This window comes from Gossypium arboreum, chromosome 10, assembly GCF_025698485.1.
Source record: "Gossypium arboreum isolate Shixiya-1 chromosome 10, ASM2569848v2, whole genome shotgun sequence".
Taxonomy (NCBI): domain Eukaryota; kingdom Viridiplantae; phylum Streptophyta; class Magnoliopsida; order Malvales; family Malvaceae; genus Gossypium; species Gossypium arboreum.
Genome location: NC_069079.1, coordinates 36740982 through 36750511, shown reverse-complemented (window position 1 = coordinate 36750511; position 9530 = coordinate 36740982).

The following is a 9530-nucleotide window of genomic DNA, read 5'->3' as shown; positions in this document are numbered from 1 at the left end:
GGTTACAAAGCATTATTGTAAATATAAAACTTCTAATATTGAAATAGAGATCAACATGCAATTCATATATCAACATTCACTATCACAATTTAATTATGGAAAAAATACTTTTACGGACCTTAAATCTGGCTTAAATGGCCCTAAAAATAGTTTGGGAACAATCAGGGACTTATTTGAATCAAAATAGAAACTTCAGGGTAGAATTGAAAATTTTCAAAATAGGGGTCATACAGTTGTGTGGCATAACCTAAGCTGTGTGGGCATTCAAACTAAGGGACACACGGCCATGTCCCAGCCTGTGTTTTAAACCTTTTAACAGTGCCTTATGTCACATGACCATGTTTTAAACTGTGTATGTAACATCCCTTATCCATGTCCAATGTCGAAACAGGGTACGAGGCATTACCAGACTTAAACATACACATTCATGCAAAAACCGGGCCATAAAATATCTTTTAATACAAAACCTTTCAAACGCATGCATATTGTCCCTTATTTGGGTCTACGAAGCCCAAAACATTCATCGGGAACGATTCAGGACTAAACCGATAACTTTATGAAGTTTAAGGAAAACTTAGAAAATTTTCCCATGAAATAGGGTCACACGCCCGTGTGGACATAGGGACACGCCCGTGTGCCTTTGGCACGCCCGTGTCCTCAAGCCGTGTAACTCTCTGTTTATGACGTCAGCATGCACATCGAACTACATGGCCAGGCCATACGCCTGTGTCTCTAGGTCGTGTCCCTCACACGGTTGAGACACACAGCCATGTCTCAGCCCGTGTAGCCAACACTTAGGCTATTTTCTAAGCCTTCATGTTACCTATAATCTCTTACAACCTTATGCACATCAAAATCGCAAATCATGACATCATTTTAGTGATTAGACACTCTTTATTAAGACATGTCCTTAACATTAACGTGTCCTCGCATAAGTAATGTATCTACTCATGCAATACCAAGCCTAGATTCCTTATTTCACATTCATAAAACTTGTCATTTTGACGACCACTCTTACCATTATACTATGGTTACCAACTTATCCATCAAGCACTCATGTTCAATCATTATCATGTTGTTTTTATATCGTGCAATTACTACATGGCTATGACTACCTCAATTGGTCGTACAGCATACATCCAACACCCATGTCATATTACTAACCATGCATGGCAAACAAACATAGTTACATTTTAAACATTAGACATGACATGAATAGCTAGGCTTACAAGCCATAATCAATATGAGCCACATCTCATGGCCATATGCATATAACTCAATATAAGCCAACACATTTGACCAAAGCAAAATAATGCATGTCAATCAACTAAATCCCTATACATGCCACTCACTTGAAAATTTCTAATTTATGCTTTATTTTTTCCAAAGGTAGCAACTTGATAGTGTGATGCTGCCTCCGACGATCTCTAACCCTGAGCTAACCTGAAAACAATAAAGGAAAATAAAGGAAGAGAGTAAGTTTTATAGCTTAATAAGACTGTATGAAAATAATAAGCAACTTATCAACTTGCTTCTCATGGTAATACAACCCTATTTGCATTTTTACTCATGTTCCAGTCAAGCTATTTTCTTGAGTCACAGTCACTAAATTATTTACATATGGCGATACGGAATTCCAAAAGTAAGTTCTTCTAATTTTCCCTAAAACTAGACTCACATATCTTCTTACCATAAAATTTTTAGAATTTTTGGTTCAGCCAATTAGTACATTTTATTCCTTAAATTTACCTATTTTTCACTATCTAACAGTTCTGACCCCTCTTCACTAAAAATTAATTATCTCATAATACAAGACTCAGATGATGTTCCTGTCTATTTCTATTGAAAATATACTTACTAAGAACTCTAATCATATAAATTATAACTTATAACTATTTTTTTACAATTTTCAATGATTTTCTCAAATAAGAACAGGGGATTTCGAAGTCACTCTGACTCTATCTCACAACAACTAAAATATTTCATATTATGAAACTCTTTTGCTTACACCATTTCTTCTATGTGAAACTAGTCTCATTAGGCTTTGATTTCATATTTTATTCAGCCTCTAACTCAATTTCCACAATTTTTGGTGGATTTTTAAAGTTGGACTATGGCTGCTGTCCAAAACTATTTTGGTGTAAATTAACGATACTACGCTCATCACACCATATTAATTCATTTTCACCACATTGGTAAGGTTACATATTCATACATCATAAGTATAGACCTATAACCTCAAGGTCATCACAAAATCATTCTCATAAGCATGAGTTACCTATTTACATCTTCACTAAATGTGCATCATAAACTGAAATCATTTCTCATAAGCTTGGCATACATACATGTGTTACTCAACATGCTCATATTCATTCCTTACTACTCATATACATGAATTGAATTGACATCTCATCAATTTCATGTCAGTACCTGTACCACTCACAATATGGTCATAACCTTTCTCATTTAGCTTAGACCGTAACTCTCACCGTTGAACCTTTCAGAAAGCTATCGGATATTCACTAAGCCTCAAACATAGGGTATAATGCCGATGCCATGTCCTAGACATGGTCTTACACTGGCTCATCCATCAAGTCGATGCCATGTCCTAGACATGTCTTACACTGGCTGACATCTCAAGGCCGATGCATGTCCCAGACATGTCTTACACTAGCTCTCATCTCAATGCCGATGCCATGTCCCAGACATGGTCTTACACTGGCTCTAATCTCAATGGCGATGCATGTCCCAGACATGTCTTACACTAGCTCTCATCTCAATGCTGATGCTATGTCCTAGACATGGTCTTACACTGGCTCTCATAATGTGGCCGATGCATGTCCCAGACATGTCTTACATTGGCACACAAATAACCCGAATGTCATGGCATGAATATCCGAATTGTTTCTTAAGGTTCAAACAGGAATTCTACTATCTCAATATTCCTCATAGATAATTGTTTCCACAACCAAGCCATTCATGCTATATTAATTTAAACACATATAATAACAATGTTGTTGTATTATTTACATACAAATTACTCGTTTCAATGGAATATCATATTCCATCAAATCTCCAAGCATTCAATCAACACATAAATGTTATTTACATTTGACATCACTTTCTCATATACAATATCATCAATATAAAATTTAATACAATCATAGCAAGATAGATTTTCAAGTATAATAACAATGACATAAATATCATGCTCATTTAATCACACAGACTTACCTCAAATGAAATTTTGGCTAATTATTCTCTTTTTGTCCTTAACCATGCACTTTCTCGATTTAAGCCCAAATCTCAATTTTCTTGATCTAACATGATGAAATTCACTCATTTATTAATGTACTAATCATTTTGGACCTAAAACATATTTTGAAAAAATTCACATTTTTGCTCCTAAACTTTTACATAATTACGAATTTACCCCAAGGCTCGGAAATTGAAATTTATTAGATTTCTATAAGATTTAAGGCATGTTGAACATTTTTCTCTTCTATGGCAACCTCAAATTCTCACTATTTCATGCTTTTATAAACATTAACAACTTTTACTAATTAACCCGTTGTAACCATTTTCAACGAAAATCACTTAACAAAAATAGTTCTTCTAACCTCAAGCATCCTTATTCTACCATTAAACAATCAAAATGCACAATTATCTAGCATGGGTAAATTTTTTTAAACTTCATTTTTCATGCAAATAAATGGTAGAAATAGAAAGGTTAAGCTTTTAGGAACTCGAAAATATGAAGAACATTAAAAACGGGGCTCAAATGCACTTACAATTGAGCTTTGAAAAGCTTGAAACCCTAGCCATGGAGTCATGTAAATTTTAGCAGCCATATGAAGAAGATGAGCAGATTTTTGGGGCTTTTATTTTGTCTTTTATGCCTTAAAACACCCAAATGACCAAAATGTCCTTTTTACTAACCCTTCAATTTTAACCCTTCCATGTCTAGTTTTGTCCATACCAAAATATGATGGTCTATTTGCCATTTAAAGACCTCTAGTTTAAACCCTCATTTCAAACAAGTACTTATATTCTAGAACTCATATTTTGTAATTAATGCTATTTAATCCCAATAATAAAATTGGGCACTTTATCAATAAAATTTACTTAACAAAATTTGCACACAATCACTCAAACATACCATGGAATCTAAAATAGTCATAAAATAAATATTTCTACTTCAGATTTATGGTCTCGTAACCACTGTTCTGACTAGGCCTTATTTCAGGCTATTACAGTGTATCAGACCGTGTGTATATTCAAAATATGGTCACACAGCTGAGTCGGGGGCTGTGTGAAACCTGCACCTAAAATTTAAAAGACACATGGCTGTGTGAGATGACCGTGTATGGCATATAGCCATGTGACAGCCCATGTCCCAAGCCTTGTGCAGCATGTGTTGCCCCTAAAACAAGCCATTTCAAACACAAACCTTGCACACAAAGATACACTAATTCTGTAACACCCCGTACCCGAGTCCGTTACCGGAGTCGAACACAAGGTGCACACAAACTTGACTTAATCATTTTCACAGTCCATTTAAAAATTTCCAGACAAGCTGGTTACTGCGTCACTGTCGCCTTAAAAATCATATCTTGAGTTTCAAAGCTCGAAAATCAGTTTTGTAATTTTTCCCTGAAACTAGACTCATATGTCCATCTACAGATTTTTTTCTATAATTTTTGGTTGAGCCAATTAGTACAGTTTATTAGTTAAAGTCTCCCCTATTCCAGGGTTCGACTACACTGACCTTTATGCATCACGAATTGGATATCTTCCGGTACAGGTCTTCAATACTGATGCCGTTTGTTTCTTTAGAAACTAGACTCAAAGAGGAATCTATACATATATGGAATGACTCCTAATCATCTCTGATTAATTTATAATGAATTTTCAAAGTCGGAATAGGGGATCCAGAAACTGTTCTGGCCCTGTTTCACGAGAGAACTTTAATATCTCTTAACATATAACTCATATGACCGTTTCATTTCTTCCATATGAAAGTAGATTCATCAGGGTTCATTTACATAATTTATTCACTATTTAATTCCATTCCTATAAATTTTAGTGATTTTTCAAATCCACACCACTGCTGCTGTCAGCATCTGTTTTCAAGGTAAACTTTACCTATTTCGTGGTTTCCATGGACCAACTAGAGTTTTTTCATACATAGGTCCACATATAATCATATTTAGCCATTCCAATGGCTGATCATTTGCCCAACACTTCCATTCAGTCCGTAGTCACATCATGAAACCATACATATATACATAAACACAAATGGTCTAATGCCATACTCCACTTTTACGAGCCATTTTCGCATGGCTGTACACACATACATCACAAAACGTACTTGAAAAACAGCAAAAGGGTAATCCTATACATGCCATATCCAGAGTTCAACTAAAGAGTACCAAAAGGGCTTTGATAGTGTGGATGACTTCGACTTCGATGATCCCGAATCCGATAGCTAACGAGCAAAATCTATAAAACAGAGAGCCAAAGCAACGGGGTAAGCATTTTTAATGCTTAGTAAGTCTCAAGAAATGAATTCAGCTTTGACTAAAGTATTACATTCACATAGCTAAATGAATCACTTTATTAATACACATTCTCATAATCATACTTACTTCACACTTCATCAACATATACACACAAGGTGAAAGTTCGTTAGTCGATTGAACGAATACTATTTCAAACGGATCGACTTTGCCGATGCACATGTAAACATACCTTATCGTATGGGTTTTTCGAGCATATTAATTGAATTTATTACGGTACCAAAACGCTCACCTTCAAACCGAGTCTCTTCGGAATTTAGCCGGATATAACCACAAGCACAATTGCCTTCGGGTCTTAACCCGGATTTGGTAACTTGCACAAATGCCTTCGGGTCTTAGCCCGGATATAACAACTCGCACGAATGCCTTCGGGTCGCCCGGATATAATCACTAGCATAAATGCCTTCGGGACTTAGCCCGGATATAATCACTAGCATAAATGCCTTCGGGACTTAGCCCAAGTATAATCACTAGCATAAATGCCTTCGGGACTTAGCCCGGGTATCATTCAAATGCTCATGTACACATATATCAATAATCACGACACATCCATATTTCATTCTCGTTACTAAGGCTCAAACACAAAACATTTATCAAACCTTTCCAATTTCGGCTCAATAGCCATACACAAAGAGCATAATTACAATTGACTTTATAACTTAGTCCCTACGCACATTCGGCTGTCCGCCATAATATGACAAATCATTTCAATATAATTCAAGTAGGGTCATTACTCGAAGACTTACCTCGGATGTTGTCGAACGATTTCGACGGCTATTCGATCACTTTTTCCTTTCCCTTATCCAACTGTGGTCCTCTAAGCTCTTGAGCTAATTCACACAAATTTAACTTATTAAAATCTTATTATGATAGCTTATGGCCGAATATGACAAGGAGTTTAAATGGTCATATGGCCATCCTTTAGCTCAAATACACAACGGTCATGCACAGTTTTTAATCACAACAAGCAATTTAATACAATTCATTCAAACATCAAAGTGAAGCTCAAGGTACTTAGCCCTTATATACATTAGACATTAGAGTCACATGTGTACGAAATCACGAATCGAATTCAACACCTTAGTTAGTACTCTCCTTAGACGAATTTTCCAAGCCAAGAATAGGCATCAATATGCTTGCCTCTAACCGAATGCATGCACACCAACCCCCCCTTCATGTGGCCGAATATGCATGTCCATGTTGAGGCCAATTATGCACTTAATACCACACAAAAACAGCATACATTTTACTAACTAACGCATTCCATATTGTAACTCAATACGCATCCATCATTTATTTCATAACATAACATCATCATATGCAAATATATACCTTGAGATAGTATATATGTCATACCAATACATCATGTGCAAACATATGTACATATAGGTGCAAGGGCCGAATCTCAAGTTGCTTATATCCAAATATAAACACATATCCAAAGCTCAAATCTTACCTACCATGCAATATGCATAAATCATACTCATGGATATACCATGGCGAATACACCACAACACCATACCGTTTCAATTTGGTCATGGTTAAACAAAGAACTTAGTGTCTCACTCAAAATGCTAAAAGAAAATCCAAGAGTCCTCAATCCCCATCACAATGTATCATTATCAAGCTTGATATTTAGCATGCAATGGCATTAACACAACATCCACCTTGGCGAATATCATTCCCATGACATAGCAAAGATTTGAACCATGGGCTAATAAGAACATCAAGCTAGCAACTAAAAACATGCATGAATCTCATGGCACAACCTCAAACATACCTTAATCTTGATGCAAGTATAGCCAAACCCCTTCCTAATCCTCTTCCAAACCAAACATGAAGCAAAAATTTCTCTTCTTCCTTAGAATTTTCGGTCAAGAGAGAAAGAAAAGGATGAACAATTTTTTTTCTTTTCTTTTCTTCAACTCACGGCAATGGGGAGGGGGAGAAGCCTTCACACACATTTTTTTCATTTTTTTATTACCCATACACCTTAGTTTAATGTTTCTCCATAATGCACCAACAAAACATGTCTATGACATGTTTTGCCCATCCTCCCTTGTCATGGCCGGCCACCACTTATAAAACGAGGGGTATTTGACATGCAAGACCATTGTTTTGCATGCACGCTTTAATTAGTCATCACACATTTCCCTATCCTACTTTCAAAGTTTACTACTAGGTCCTTTTTAGTGAAATTCACATTTATAATCCTAAATCAAATCATCAAAAATGTCACACACGAATTAACACATATCATAGGCATCAAAATGAACATTAAATTATTTTTATGCCTCGATTTTGTGGTCCCGAAACCACATTCCGACTAGGGTTGTTTTAAGGCTGTCACAAATTCAACCATCTTTCATATGTTTAAAACATACATCAAACATCCAAAAACATACCACTTTCATGCTCATCCTATATCTAACCAATGTGCCATTGTTATGGAACCTCAATCACAACCTATCTAATTCATTCAAACATAACTTATAACCTAAACAAATATCTTTATACATACACACACACACCATAAAACCATTTCTACCACATACGAACATGTCCCTAGCCATATATTTACAAAGTATTAAAAGTGACCAAAAGACACAAACATACCAAAACATTACGAGTCCAAACAAATACATATACACAAAAGGGCATAAACATACCAAGTTGACTAAGTAACATAATCAAAAACTCCCTTTATAAACAAGCCCTATACATGTCATCTATAAACTTGAACTTATATAGCAAATATCTACCAAAATAAGGTTTGGATAGTGTGATCATGCACCGATGTGATTCCAACCGATCAAGCTCTTCGATGACCTACAAAAACAATGAAAAACAACTATGTAAGCAACTAATGCTTAGTAAGCTCGTATAATAGAATTCAAACTTACCATATACATTAGAATAAACAAGTAAAGATAAATTCATTTCATTGTGAGCCAAATGTCTTTCTTATACACAACAACTCATAGAGATTGTTGGTGAAACATAGCACTTATAGACTTCACTAAAACATGGCATAAAACATATCAAAGTTTCAACTTCCTCAACCATATTCATAATATACCACGCACTTACATTTATATTTCACATTTCATCTTCGTATATTTCATTTCTGAAATAGAATAGCTAATAATATATATTTCTATTTCAACTTTAATTACCCATCGAACCAAATGAAATAACATCGATTAATTAGAAAATACTCATTTCACCATTTAATTATCTAAACACACTACAACCATAACTAGAAAACATATTTATATACATATGATACATATCATCACATTAAGGTATTAATGTTCATTATCAAACCATACTAATCAAAACATTCGCCTCATATTCAAACTTATAATAAATTTCAAAATTGAAACATGTTACCTAAATAGTGGCTAGTTGAAGAATGAAATACTGATCTTTTCAATACTAACCTTTTTGACCTTTTCATTGACATTTTCTTCAAATATTGTCCTTTTCAACCTTTTTATTTGATATCCTTTTCGGATATCATCCTTTTCAACCTTTTCATTTGTTATCCTTTTCAGATAATTTTCTTTTCAACCTTTTCATAGATTCGGAAATACCAAATGTAATGCCATGGTATCTTTCAACCATGGTCTTTTCCTTTTCAAATATAATACCATGATGTATTTCAATCACGATCCTTTCCTTTTCTAAAATCAAAACAATCTTAATAATCTATACATAAATATTAATATAAAAATATCAATTAATCTTATAAATTCAAATGTAATATTTTAAAATGAAATACGAACTTACCTTGACTAAAATGATTGCAAAAACAAAGCTGATGACTACTTCAATACTTTTGTTTTTCTCGATTCAAACCCGATTGTTGCATTTCATGATCTAAATAATAATATTTCATTTAATTAATACAATTCTAGCACTTAAATAATCTGTTTAATGCAATTAAGT